This window comes from Orcinus orca, chromosome 3, assembly GCF_937001465.1.
Source record: "Orcinus orca chromosome 3, mOrcOrc1.1, whole genome shotgun sequence".
NCBI lineage: Eukaryota > Metazoa > Chordata > Mammalia > Artiodactyla > Delphinidae > Orcinus > Orcinus orca.
Genome location: NC_064561.1, coordinates 140,537,809 through 140,549,889, shown reverse-complemented (window position 1 = coordinate 140,549,889; position 12,081 = coordinate 140,537,809). Strand labels below are relative to the sequence as shown.

Sequence of the window (12,081 nt, the reverse complement as noted above, 5' to 3'; positions counted from 1 at the left end):
AGTTTCTTTTATAGTCTCTGTCTGCTATTTTTTTTTTTTTTTTTTTTTTTTGCCGTACGCGGGCCCCTCACCGCTGCGGCCTCTCCCATTGCGGAGCACAGGCTCCGGACGCGCAGACTCCGCGGCACGCGGGACCCTCCCGGACCGGGGCACGAACCTGCGCCCCCTGCATCGGCAGGCGGACCCTCAACCACCGCGCCACCGGGGAAGCCCCTCTGTTTGCTATTTTTCTATAAACTTACTTATATCCCTAGCAGAAAAAATAAATATGTTTATTTTTATTCAATCTCCTAAAATCAGTATGAACTCGCCTAAAGTTGGTTCTGTTCATAAATTGTGGTAAAAGTCCAATATATTTTCTGTAGCTATACTTCTCTTTTACTGTTTGACTGGAAAGATTCTCTCTTATGTTTGAAGAATTCATCTCCCACCCTTGGTGCTCTAGCTGACTGCTGTGGCCTGCTCTGAAGTTGACCTCACAGTTAGCAACGCATTCTGAGGCGAGTGAGTCACTTCATTGGCAATAGTCATGCAACTGTGAAACCTCTGTGGGGTTTCCCTGGCCATCTTTGCCAATTCAAAATACCAGAGACACTGCGATGCTGACTTCAGTCCTCACACCCGAATAAGCGGAGGCTGGATGCTTATAGCTGGACAGGGCTTCTGTGCGTATTTATGCAAAGGAGGGGTAGGGTCTCTCCCACATGCAGATTTTTTTTTTTTTTTTTTTTTTTTTTTTTTTTTTTTATTTTGTTTTGTTTTATTTTTTGCGGTACGCGGGCCTCTCACTGTTGTGGCCTCTCCCGTTGCGGAGCACAGGCTCCGGACGCGCAGGCTCAGCGGCCATGGCTCACGGGCCCAGCCGCTCCGCGGCATGTGGGATCTTCCCGGACCGGGGCACGAACCCACGTCCCCTGCATCGGCAGGCGGACTCTCAACCACTGCGCCACCAGGGAAGCCCCCACATGCAGATTTTTAAAGAGGCCTGGTGCTGCCCCTTCCCTGTCTTCACTATCTTGAGCATTTCTCAAATAGAGAATGGACAGAGTGGAGCAAGTCTGAAGACCCACCAACATTCCCTGGAGATCTAAGCTATAAACCTGGTACATTGATTTCCATCTCTCTCTCTCTCTCTCTCTCTCTCTTTTTCTTAAAGACCTTCAGAAATAAGACAAACCCCCATCAGTCAGAAAAAGCCCCACCCTTAAAAATCACTGCCATAGATCCTGAGCTCCTTGAGAGTTGGCGTCCTGCTGTTCATTGCTGTATAATAGTGCCTCGCACTGAGTAGGTGCTTGATCAATGTTTATCGATCTAATGGATAAATGAGAAACATTTGGTATGTTGCAGTTTTGAATGAGTACATGCCAGATCTGAGCTAAAAGAACGTGGTTGCTTTGCCATTCACACTGCTGGGCTTGGTTTGGGATTTTGTGTCATCTACAGGACAGTTTCTGCTGAAGAAAAACTTCCCAGCAGAGCCAGGCTGCTGTTACAACTGAGGTCATACGTCTGTGTCTAGACCTTTTATATGCCAAAGGAGAGTGCTTCCTCTACATGTCTGAGCTATAAAGCTCACCATCCCGTCTCCAAACTGTTGTAAATGCTTTTAAGAGCGTAGTATGGAATGGTCCCAAAGAGGGCAAGGGGTACTTTGTGTTTGCTTGGAAATTGTAATACCAGTTTTCCAAGATAAACAAGAGATACACAAATTCTCTGTCGCTGAAAATGTTTCCATTTATTCTTTAAAGAGATATATCTGGACTAACCCATAAGAAATAAGAGAGATTTGTGAAGAACAGTTTGGGAATAAAGGTGAGGATTGCCTTCCAGTGCAGAAGTGTATGAGGCAGTCTTCACTTTTGAGCCCTAGAGTGCCTTATGCTGAAATTCAGTAGCCATGCTGAAAATCAGTCAGTTGCGGGCTTCCCTGGTGGCACAGTGGTTGGGAGTCCGCCTGCCGATGCGGGGGACGCAGGTTCGTGCCCCGGTCCGGGAGGATCCCGCGTGCTGCGGAGCGGCTGGGCCCGTGAGCCATGGCCGTTGGGCATGTGCGTCCGGAGCCTGTGCTCCACGGCGGGAGAAGCCACAGCAGTGAAAGGCCCACATACTGCAAAAAAAAAAAAAAAAAAAAAAAAAAAAAAAATCAGTCAGTTGCATATGGAAATACACTTTTTCCAAGACAGTCTAATACTTCTCCCAAATTGACTCTAGAAGTGACATAGACTTCTGTTACTTCCCTTTAAACTTCTCCTTGGTTTACATCCAACTTATAGCTCTGCTTCTCAAAATGAATGTGTTTGTGCTATTAGAAACCCATTAACTACAGAGACAACTGGGGAGACCCACTCTAGTGATAATTCTTCCATGATACGTGATGTTGCTGCTCAATTGAAAGGGACCCTGGAGGTGGATGTGTGAGGTGGGCTCGGGACCTGGTGAGTATCATGCTGTGAGCCGTCACTTCCCTGCAGCTTCAGTAGGGCGAACTCTAAAGCACTGTGAATATTCTCTATGGAGAATTTTAAAAATCAGTAACCATAGAGGCCATTTAAAAATCTGTGGTCTCTTTCGTTAATAGGAAAGTCAATAGATTGTTTAAGAGGTTGATCAATCCAACATCTTATTTGGTGTGAATTTTTTCTGTTTTTTTGGCACAGATAACAGTGTATTTTGGTCAACTCTTAGGAAAAGCAGAAAATCATGGAGTCACATTTTGCTTTCCTGTTCAGGATTCATTTCCTGACACATCTGTTTTCTGAGACCAAGGTATGATCTCGTACACCCTAGGTTAAACTTCATTTGAAGGTAGAGATTTATTCTCCTTTTGCTAGGAGGGCCTTATGTGATTTCTCAGCCACCCAGAAAAACAGTGGTTATGGCAGAAAATAGAATTTTTGACCCTATTTGTTTTCTTTAACTCTTGTAAGACAAAATGTGCTTCTTGGACGCAGATTTCATTTGTGTCCAATGAGTCAGTACAATAGGCTTTCTTACTTACATTTTGAGAGAAACTAATTCTTAGGCCAATGTTTAAAAGTACAACCACCACTAGAGATGGTTATAATTCTAATCTTTCCAATATTGTAGACGTAAACAGTTACAGGTTTGTTCTCTCTCTCTCTCTCATTAAGCGTTCTCTCAGTGCTAGGTACTAGTCTGTGAGCCCTACATTAATTAATGCATTTAATCCTCACAACAATCTTTGAGGTTGGTATTCTAAATTTCCTCTTTGTACATATAAGAAAACTGAATCATTTAGAAGGTTAAAAACCTGTAAAGGATTATATAGCAACTAGTAACAATGCCACCTAGGCAGCCTAACTCCAGAAATCATATCCTTTTTTTTAAAAAAATATATTTATTTATTTATTTATTTTATTTTAATTTTTGGCTGCTTTGGGTCTTAGTTGTGGCACGCGGGATCTTCGTTGAGGCATGCGGGATCTTTCACTGAGGCATGTGGGCTTCTCTCTAGTTGTGACATGTAGGTTTTCTCTTCTCCAGTTGTGGTGCATGGGCTCTGCAGTTTGCAGCCCACAGGCTCTCTAGTTGAGGCACGCAAGCTCAGTAGTCACGGCATGCGGGTTAGTTGCCCCGCGGCATGTGGGATCTTAGTTCCCTGACCAGGGATCGAACCTGTGTCCTCTATATTACAAGGTGGATTCTTTTTTTTTTTTTTTTACATCTTTATTGGAGTATAATTTGCTTTACAATGGTGTGTTAGTTTCTGCTTTATAACAAAGTGAATCAGTTATACATATACATATGTTCTCATATCTCTTCCCTCTTGCGTCTCCCTCCCTCCCATCCTCCCTATCCCACCCCTCCAAGCGGTCACAAAGCACCGAGCTGATCTCCCTGTGCTATGCGGCTGCTTCCCACTAGCTATCTATTTTACATTTGGTGTTGCATATATGTCCATGTCACTCTCTCACTTTGTCACAGTTTACCCTTCCCCCCCCCCCATATCCTCAAGTCCATTCTCTAGTAGGTCTGTGTCTTTATTCCTGTCTCAGTGCTAGGTTCTTCATGACATTTTTTTTTCTTAAATTCCATATATATGTGTTAGCATAGACAAATACAAGGTGGATTCTTTACCACTGGAACACCAGAGAAGTCCCCAGAAATCATATTCTTAACTGGACACTACAGAAGCCCTTGTAGATGAAATATCCGTTATCAGAAATGTGATCTTCAAATATCGCCTGTAAATCTATGGCTTTTGTTTTCAGTCTCATGTCAGAATCTTTCAAAGAGTAGCGGTTTTTAACTTTGAAGAGGTCAAAATTATTTTTTTCTTTTATAGATTTTGTTTTTGGTGTATATCTAACAAATTTTCACTAATCAAAGGTCACAGACATCACAAAGATTTTCTCCTTTTTTCTTCTAGAAGTTGCATAGTTTTAGGTTTAAAAATAGGTCTATGATCCATTTTGAATTAATTGTTTTTTGATGAAAGATATTTATCAAAGTTTATTTTATGTATCTTTTTGCATATGGATATCCGATTGTTCAAGCATCATTTGTTGAAAAGACTGTTCCTTCTCCACAGAATTGCCTTTGCACCTCGATCAAAAATCATTTGTCCATGTATATATGAACAAACATATTTCCAGACTCTCTGTTCTGTTTCATTGATTTATTTGGCCATTTAGATGCCAATACCACACTGTCTTTTTTATTATAGCTTTATAATAAGTGTTGAACTCAGTCAGTTTTAGTCTTCCAACTTTGTTCTTTTTCAAAGGTGGTTTGATTGTTCTAGATCCTTTGGCATTCCCATGTGAATTTCCATATGGCATTTCCATATGAATTTTAGAATCAACTTATCTACTTCTACAGACATGCCTGATAAGATTGCATTGAACCTATAGATATTTGAGAATTGGCATTTTAACAATACTGAGTACTATAACTTATGAATAAGATATCTCTCCATTTGTTTAGGTCTCGTAAAATTTCTCTCAGCAGTGTTTTGCAGTTTTCAGTGTATAGGTCTCATACATCTTTAGTCCAATTTATCTTTAAGTATTTCATATTTTTGATGTTATTGTAGATAGTATTGTTTTTTAGTTTAAATATCTTATTGTTCATTACTAGTATATAGAAATATGCTTTTTGTTTATATTGATGTTGTATAATTCAACCTTCCTGAATTCACATATTAGTTCTAGTAGCTTTCTTGTAGATTCTGTTGGATTTTCACAAAGAGATCATGTCATGTACAAGTAGATAACTTGAAGCCACCAAAAATAGACTTGACCTGATTGACATATTGTAGAACACTATACCCCAAAAGAGCAGAGCATATATCCTTTTAGAGTCCAACAAAGTCCTACTCTGGGTAAGCCATAATATGTCTCAATAAATATAAAAGGTTTGAGTCACACAAAGCATGCTCTCTGACCACAGTGGAATTAAATTAGAAATCAATAACAGAAATATTTATATAAAATTTGTAGATTAAAAAAATCATTATTTCTTTCATTTTTTTCTGCCTCTTTTCTCTTACCTCCCTCTGGGGACTCTGATTACATTATATTAGGCTACTAAGAATTGCCCCAAATTCACTGATAGTCTTTTCAATTAATACAAATATTTTTCTACCTGATTTTCAGACTGGATAGTTTCCATTGCTGTCTTCAAGTTTCGTAATATATTTCTTCTATAATGACTAATTGCTATTAGTTCTCTCCAGTGTATATTTTTTTCTTATGCATTATAGTTTTCACCTCTAGAATTTTGGGACTCATTCTGTATCTTCCATGTCACTACTTACTGGTTTAAACATAAACAATCAGCTATAATTACTCTTTTAATTTTGTTTTGTCTTCTAATTCTATCATCTGTGTCAGTTCTAGGTTGATTTTGATTATTTTTCACCCTCGTTATTGGTCATGTTTTCTTTCTTCTTTCGTTCCTGGTAATCTTTAGTTGGATATCATATTTTGTGAATTTTACCTTATTGAGTGCTATATACTGTCATATTTCTATAAACCTTGAGCTTTGTTACTTGGAAAAATTTGATTGTTTCGGGGGTGAGTGTAGATTTTAAGATGTGTTAGGTTGACTGGGGCAGCATTGAGACCAGGACTAATTATTTCTCGATACAGAGGCAAGACCCTTCTGAATACTCCAACTGTGCCCTGTGGAGAAGCATCTCTTCTCAACCTGTGTGAGCATCAAGTACCGGTCCGTCTAATCCTTTTGGATGATTCTTTCTTCAGACTTGGTGCTTATCATTACTCTGCAGAATACACGAGTGAGGGTTACAGATCTCCAGGGCTCTCTATGCAGCTGTCTCCTCTCTGGCACTCTGTTCTGTGACTCTGGCCTCTTCGTCTCCCTGGGTTCTCTGCAGTATCTCTGCAACATAAGGGCTCCCAGGCTCTCGACCTGTATCACGTACGGCCTGGAAACACTCTTAAGATACTGAGCTGGGCTCATCTTGCTTGTTTCCCCTCTCTTAGGAATCACTGACCTGTGCTGCCTAGTGTCCAGTGTCTTGAAAATCATTATTTCAAGTATTTTATCTAGTTTTTCTGGATGTTTCAGGAAGGAAAGTAAATCCAGAAATAGAAGTCAATTAATTTGATTTTAAGGAAAAAAGAGTGAGCATTCCTTATCTACATACATTCATTGATATCATAGATACTGCGTAAGCAAAAGATCTCTTTTCAATTTCATTTCCTTGAGACTACAACCTTTTTTATCTACTTTTATCCCTTCAAATGAGTTGGTTCCTTGCATCTTTAAAATCTATTAACATTCATTATCTCTTAAAGGAACTAGAGGGACAACTTTTGTTTGCCTATTAGTAAATAGTTAAATCAGTGTCTTTCAAATTTGCTCAGATACCTAAACAACCACCTTAGCTTCTTATGGAATGTAATCAAATACTAATACATTTCATCTCATTTTATACACTAGAGAAATTTTTACTTTCAAAAAATGCGATCACGTGAACATAGATTGCCACATCTCAGGTAATAATACTAATTTAGTCATCCATTTATTTATTCAACATGTGCTCATTTATTATCTACTGTGATACACATATGATGATATAAATTTTCATTAATTTTCATAACTATTATTAACAGTGTATTCAGGTCAATCAGAATCTGTGTGGAGACTTGTTTTATGAAGATTTGTTTTATACTTGAGTTGTCTTTATGAAGTGTTCAATGGTACCTTCAGATACACAGGCAATCTAACCTGAATCCTACTCTCAGATGATTACAGTGTTGAAACTTTAGGGATCTAGAAGAGATGCTGGAATAATGAGACTAATATTCAATACTTTGTTACCTGAACAAACAGATACAAACTCAAAGAAGAGTCATGGATCATATTTTTAGCTGTTTGATATTTTGTGATATAATATTTAGTGATTAGGTATTATATCAACCATCATGCAAATTCAAGAAAATTTTCCAAAATTTCTCGAAAAGGTGATTAACACTTCAGTCCCTTTTTTTAGTTCAAAGAACACCCACAACTGGAAATGAAAATTGATGGAATCTTTTAGAGAGCAATTTGGCAATCTGTATCCAAAGTCTTAAATAGCTCATATCTTTTGATATGAACTTCTGGGGAATTATCCAGAAAAATTGTCAATGGTTGATCAAAGTTGAGATATAAGAACACTCTACACAGTGCTTCTTATAATAATGAAAAATTAGAAAAAACCCTGAATGTTCAAAAAAGGATGTTTAAAAATATAGTGATACAATAATGTAAGGAAATACTATACAATTATTTTAAAAGGTACATCTCAAGGTATAGAAAGATTATCATGTTAACTCAAATAAAAAATTTCAGGTTGCAGATCACATGCGTTATATGACCCTCTTGTGCAAGCATGTGTGTGTGTTTGTGAGTGTTTGCGTGAAACAGCAGAGACACACACATATATAAAAACCGAAAGGACACATGCCAAATGTTAACATTTCGTCTACCTAGGGTAGGGTAGTGATGCTTTTCTGTTTTTTCTTTTTCCTTGTCTGTACTACTATATTGTTACAGTGTTAGGCTCCTTGAAATTGAAAGTTTACCCTGAAACATGCTCGTGCTTAGAAAGTTTTTTCTTGGATTGAGCTGAAATCTGCCTGGTACTTCACTCTAACTCTCTTCTCTTCAAATATTTGAGGAGAGGTATTTATTTCCATCTCTTTCAACCATTCCTCATGTGACAGGGTTTCCAATCTATTAACTTGGTCCCTCTCTTCTGTGAGGGGGCTGGGATTCAGTTTGCAGATATGTTCTTAAGATGCAGCTCCCAGAAGTAAACACTGTAGCCAGATGTGATCTGCCAACCTATAATTGCAGATTACCTAAGTCTTTCCAGCAGCCAAGTCAGACTCCTGCTTTCTACTGAAGTGCTCTCCAGCCAGGTCTCTCATCTGACACTCATACAATGGATTTATTGGAACGTGGATGCAAAAATTTGCATTTGTATCTATGAAGTGTCACCAACTGTATCATTGGAACACTTGTCGGTGTGCTCTAGTTTATAAGCACTTTCACAGACATTATCTCATTTAATCCTCCCAGTGTGTTGATTTTGGCCCATAACTGCTGCTTGGTCTATACGATCATTCACAGTTGCCAGTCTTTCCTGTATTCACTGTCAACACTGGAGTTTTCACTGTAACATAAGAACTGAATGAAGGTGGAGTAAATTTCCCCCTGTAGCGTTAGAGAGCAAACTTGTATATAGAGTAATGCTCCAGGCCAAGGTAGGATGCATAGTGCTGGGGATATAATCGCTGCATGCCCTGAAATCCCTGGGTTGAGGGTACACAGAATAGCAGCCAGTGAGAGATTTTCAGGGCATCCTTGACAGAATATATGTCAATAGGAAAATATTTTCTCCAGAATATTCGCAAGCATGCTGCCCTTGTCTCCGTGTACATACAATGGCAGTCAACTGCAGGAACAGGACTTTCCTTAGAGGTTTGTAAAATCATGGGTCAGATACAATACATGGCATTTGACTAAATTTGTTTCCTTCTTGAACCTTTGTACTAGTGTTTTAAAGTGCTGCCCTCACATCTTGATTCTTTCTCACCATGCAAGTATGGAAGCTTTGTGGTTCAGGTGGTGCCCTCCAGTCATGGTCTGTATGGTGCGCATGACTCGCGTGAGAATCGCTGTCGGCAGCATTGCTCACTCGGTTACTGTCATCGGGCTCCACCTCATTCCATTGCCTCTATTCCCTAAATAAGGAGAGTACTCTGCCTTCTTTGTTTTCCTGCCAAATTTTCACTGTCTTGTATCATAGGTGAAATGTAGGGTTTTTTTCCCCTCCTTACAATAGTCTGCCTACTACTCAGCTATAGAATATAGATAGACATCTATTATCTTATTAAAATGAGTTGCCAAGTATCCAGTTTTGAACAGAACATTTTCATGTCGACAGTCCTGATAGCTAAAAAAAATTATTAAGTTAAATCAAGTAAATTGCAGGATGTCTAATGTGCATCTGTGTATAAAGCAGCAAAATCTAATGTCAAGTAGAAGCAAAAGTGTATCTGGATACCAAAAATTTGTCATAAATGTATTTTAGGATTTGATCTGTAAGATTTTTAAAATCAAGTATATCTGATATTCCTTTTTTTTTTTGGTAAAAAAAACTTTATTTTAAAAATCTTTTAAAACTGAGATATAATTGACATATAACATTGTATTAGTTTTAGGTATACAACATAATGGCTTTTTTTTAACACATAATTTTTATAACATAAAATTCACCCACATATAAACAATGATTTTTGGTAAATCAGAATTGTGCAACATCACTATAATCCAGTTGTAGGATATTTCCATCACTCTTTTTTTTTAATTTTTTTATCCAGCAGGTTCTTATTAGTTATCTATTTTATACACATCAGTGTATACATGTCAATCCCAATCTTCCAATTCATCACACCACTTCCCCCCTTGGTGTCCATACGTTTGTTCTCTACATCTGTGTCTCAATTTTTGCCCTGCAAACCAGTTCATCTGTACCATTTTTCTAGGTTCCACATATGTGTTAATATATGATATTTGTTTTTCTCTTTCTGACTTACTTCACTCTGTATGACAGTCTCTAGGTCCATCCACCTCACTACAAATAACTCAGTTTCATTTCTTTTTATGGCTGAGTAGTATTCCATTGTATATATGTAACACATCTTCTTTATCCATTCATCTGTCAATGGGCATTTAGGTTGCTTCCATGACCTGGCTATTGTAAATAGTGCTGCAGTGAACATTGGGGTGCATGTGTCTTTTTGAATTATGGTTTTCTCTGGGTATATGCCCAGTAGTGGGATTGCTGGGTCATATGGTAATTCTATTTTTTGTTTTTTAAGGAACCTCCATACTGTTCTCCATAGTGGCTGTATCAATTGACATTCCCACCAGCAGTGCAAGAGGGTTCCCTTTTCTCCACACCCTCTCCAGCATTTGTTGTTTGTAGAATTTTTGATGATGGCCATTCTGACTGGTGTGAGGTGATACCCCACTGTAGTTTTGATATGCATTTCTCTAATGATTAGTGATGTTGAGCATCTTTTCATGTGTTTGTTGGCAATCTGTATATCTTCTTTGGAGAAATGTCTATTTAGGTCTTCTGCCTATTTTTGGATTTGTTTGTTTGTTTTTTTGTTATTGAGCTGCATGTAGCTCCTTATAATTTAAATGAAATTATGTGTTGGGTAAGACAGTCTCATCGGTAGCAGCTGTGTGTGTGTCTGACTGTATGTCTCCGAGGGGGTTATGTGTCTGTGTCTGTGTGTATCTGTGCACATAGGACAGAGTATGAGGAAAAACCGTACTCCTATCAGCTCCATTTGGTGTCAGTTCAACACTGATAAATGTAAACACAGACAAAAGGAATATGAGGAACTCATTGTTACTGGTAACGAAACAGCTGGAAAAAGATGAAGGTGTAGATACAAAAGCCTTTTCTTACCAACTCCTCATCCCCACAGTTGCCAGCTGGCTTGCTAATAGTTTTAGAAACTTTCATGAGTACATAACAAAGTATAGTTTTTAGAAGTTGAAAACCAGTTGCTGGTGAATCTGCTGAAATGGTTCATTTTACAACTCTTTCCATTCTCAGGAACTGTTACAGACATTGAGTCCACAAACACTGCACATTTGCCTGCTTCATCAACAGCATTCCTTTTTGCATGGGTAGATCCCTGTTCTGTATGTCAGGCAACAGGCATACTTAACCTTATTTATACCGTGTAACTACTCTCAGTAGGTAGTTTTACCTGCATTTGATAGACATACAAATGAAAAGTCAGAAATGAAAAGTCAGACAGTTAAACAATTAGCTGTTGGCCATTGAACTAGGAAGTGGTAGAACCATGACTCCAATTCTCTTTCACTGCCTAGTCCACACTTTCTCATTCCAGTAGTGCTTCCCCAGTCTTTCCTTTCTATTCTGTTTATCCTGTGACTCACAGACTTGATGACCTCATCTATACGTTGCTTCCTAATAGCTGCTTTAAAACAATATAGCATTTAATGATCAATATTTCCAGTAAAATTAAAGGGTTAGAAGCAAAGCATATGTTCGAAGCCTTCTTCATCTGAGCTCAGAAAACTAGAGAATTCTGCCTTTATTTCAGAGAAGGCTCTCAAATAACCACTTAGCTTTCTTGTCATCTGTTCATATCTCTACAAGAGAGCAAACCCATGTCTGTATCAAATTCATTAGTCTTGTGTCAGAGACAATGCCTCTGCTTAGTGTTCAAACATACTATACCTTCAGATGCTTCATGTGAGAGGCCCATGTTTATGCATTAGTGAAAAAGTCAGCATTAAGAGAACCATGAGGCCCTCCCTAGAGTCCTGTCTGAGGAGAATTGAGGAATAGTGGTTCTATCCAGGTAGCTGTAGGCTTTTATCTAGGCTTCTGTAACAATCTGAAGAGGATCTAGCTTCATTCATAGCTTGCTGATACTGCTCATGGATGGGAATGCTCGTTGTGTTTGAATTTAACCTGAAGTCATTGTATTGTGATGCTGGTAAAACAGTGAGCAAGATTAGTGTCCTGGACAGCACTGGGTTACTATG

General features: G+C 38.5%; 1 long non-coding RNA gene across 1 annotated transcript in view; it reads left to right on the top strand.

Moving 5' to 3' along the window:
- Window positions 1–707: 707 nt before the first annotated feature.
- Window positions 708–12,081, top strand: part of LOC125963992 (uncharacterized) — a 449,192-nt gene continuing 437,818 nt past the window's right edge. The window contains exon 1 of the long non-coding RNA XR_007476442.1: window positions 708–772. This is a non-coding gene — a long non-coding RNA (uncharacterized LOC125963992). The remainder of the gene's footprint in view (window positions 773–12,081) is intronic.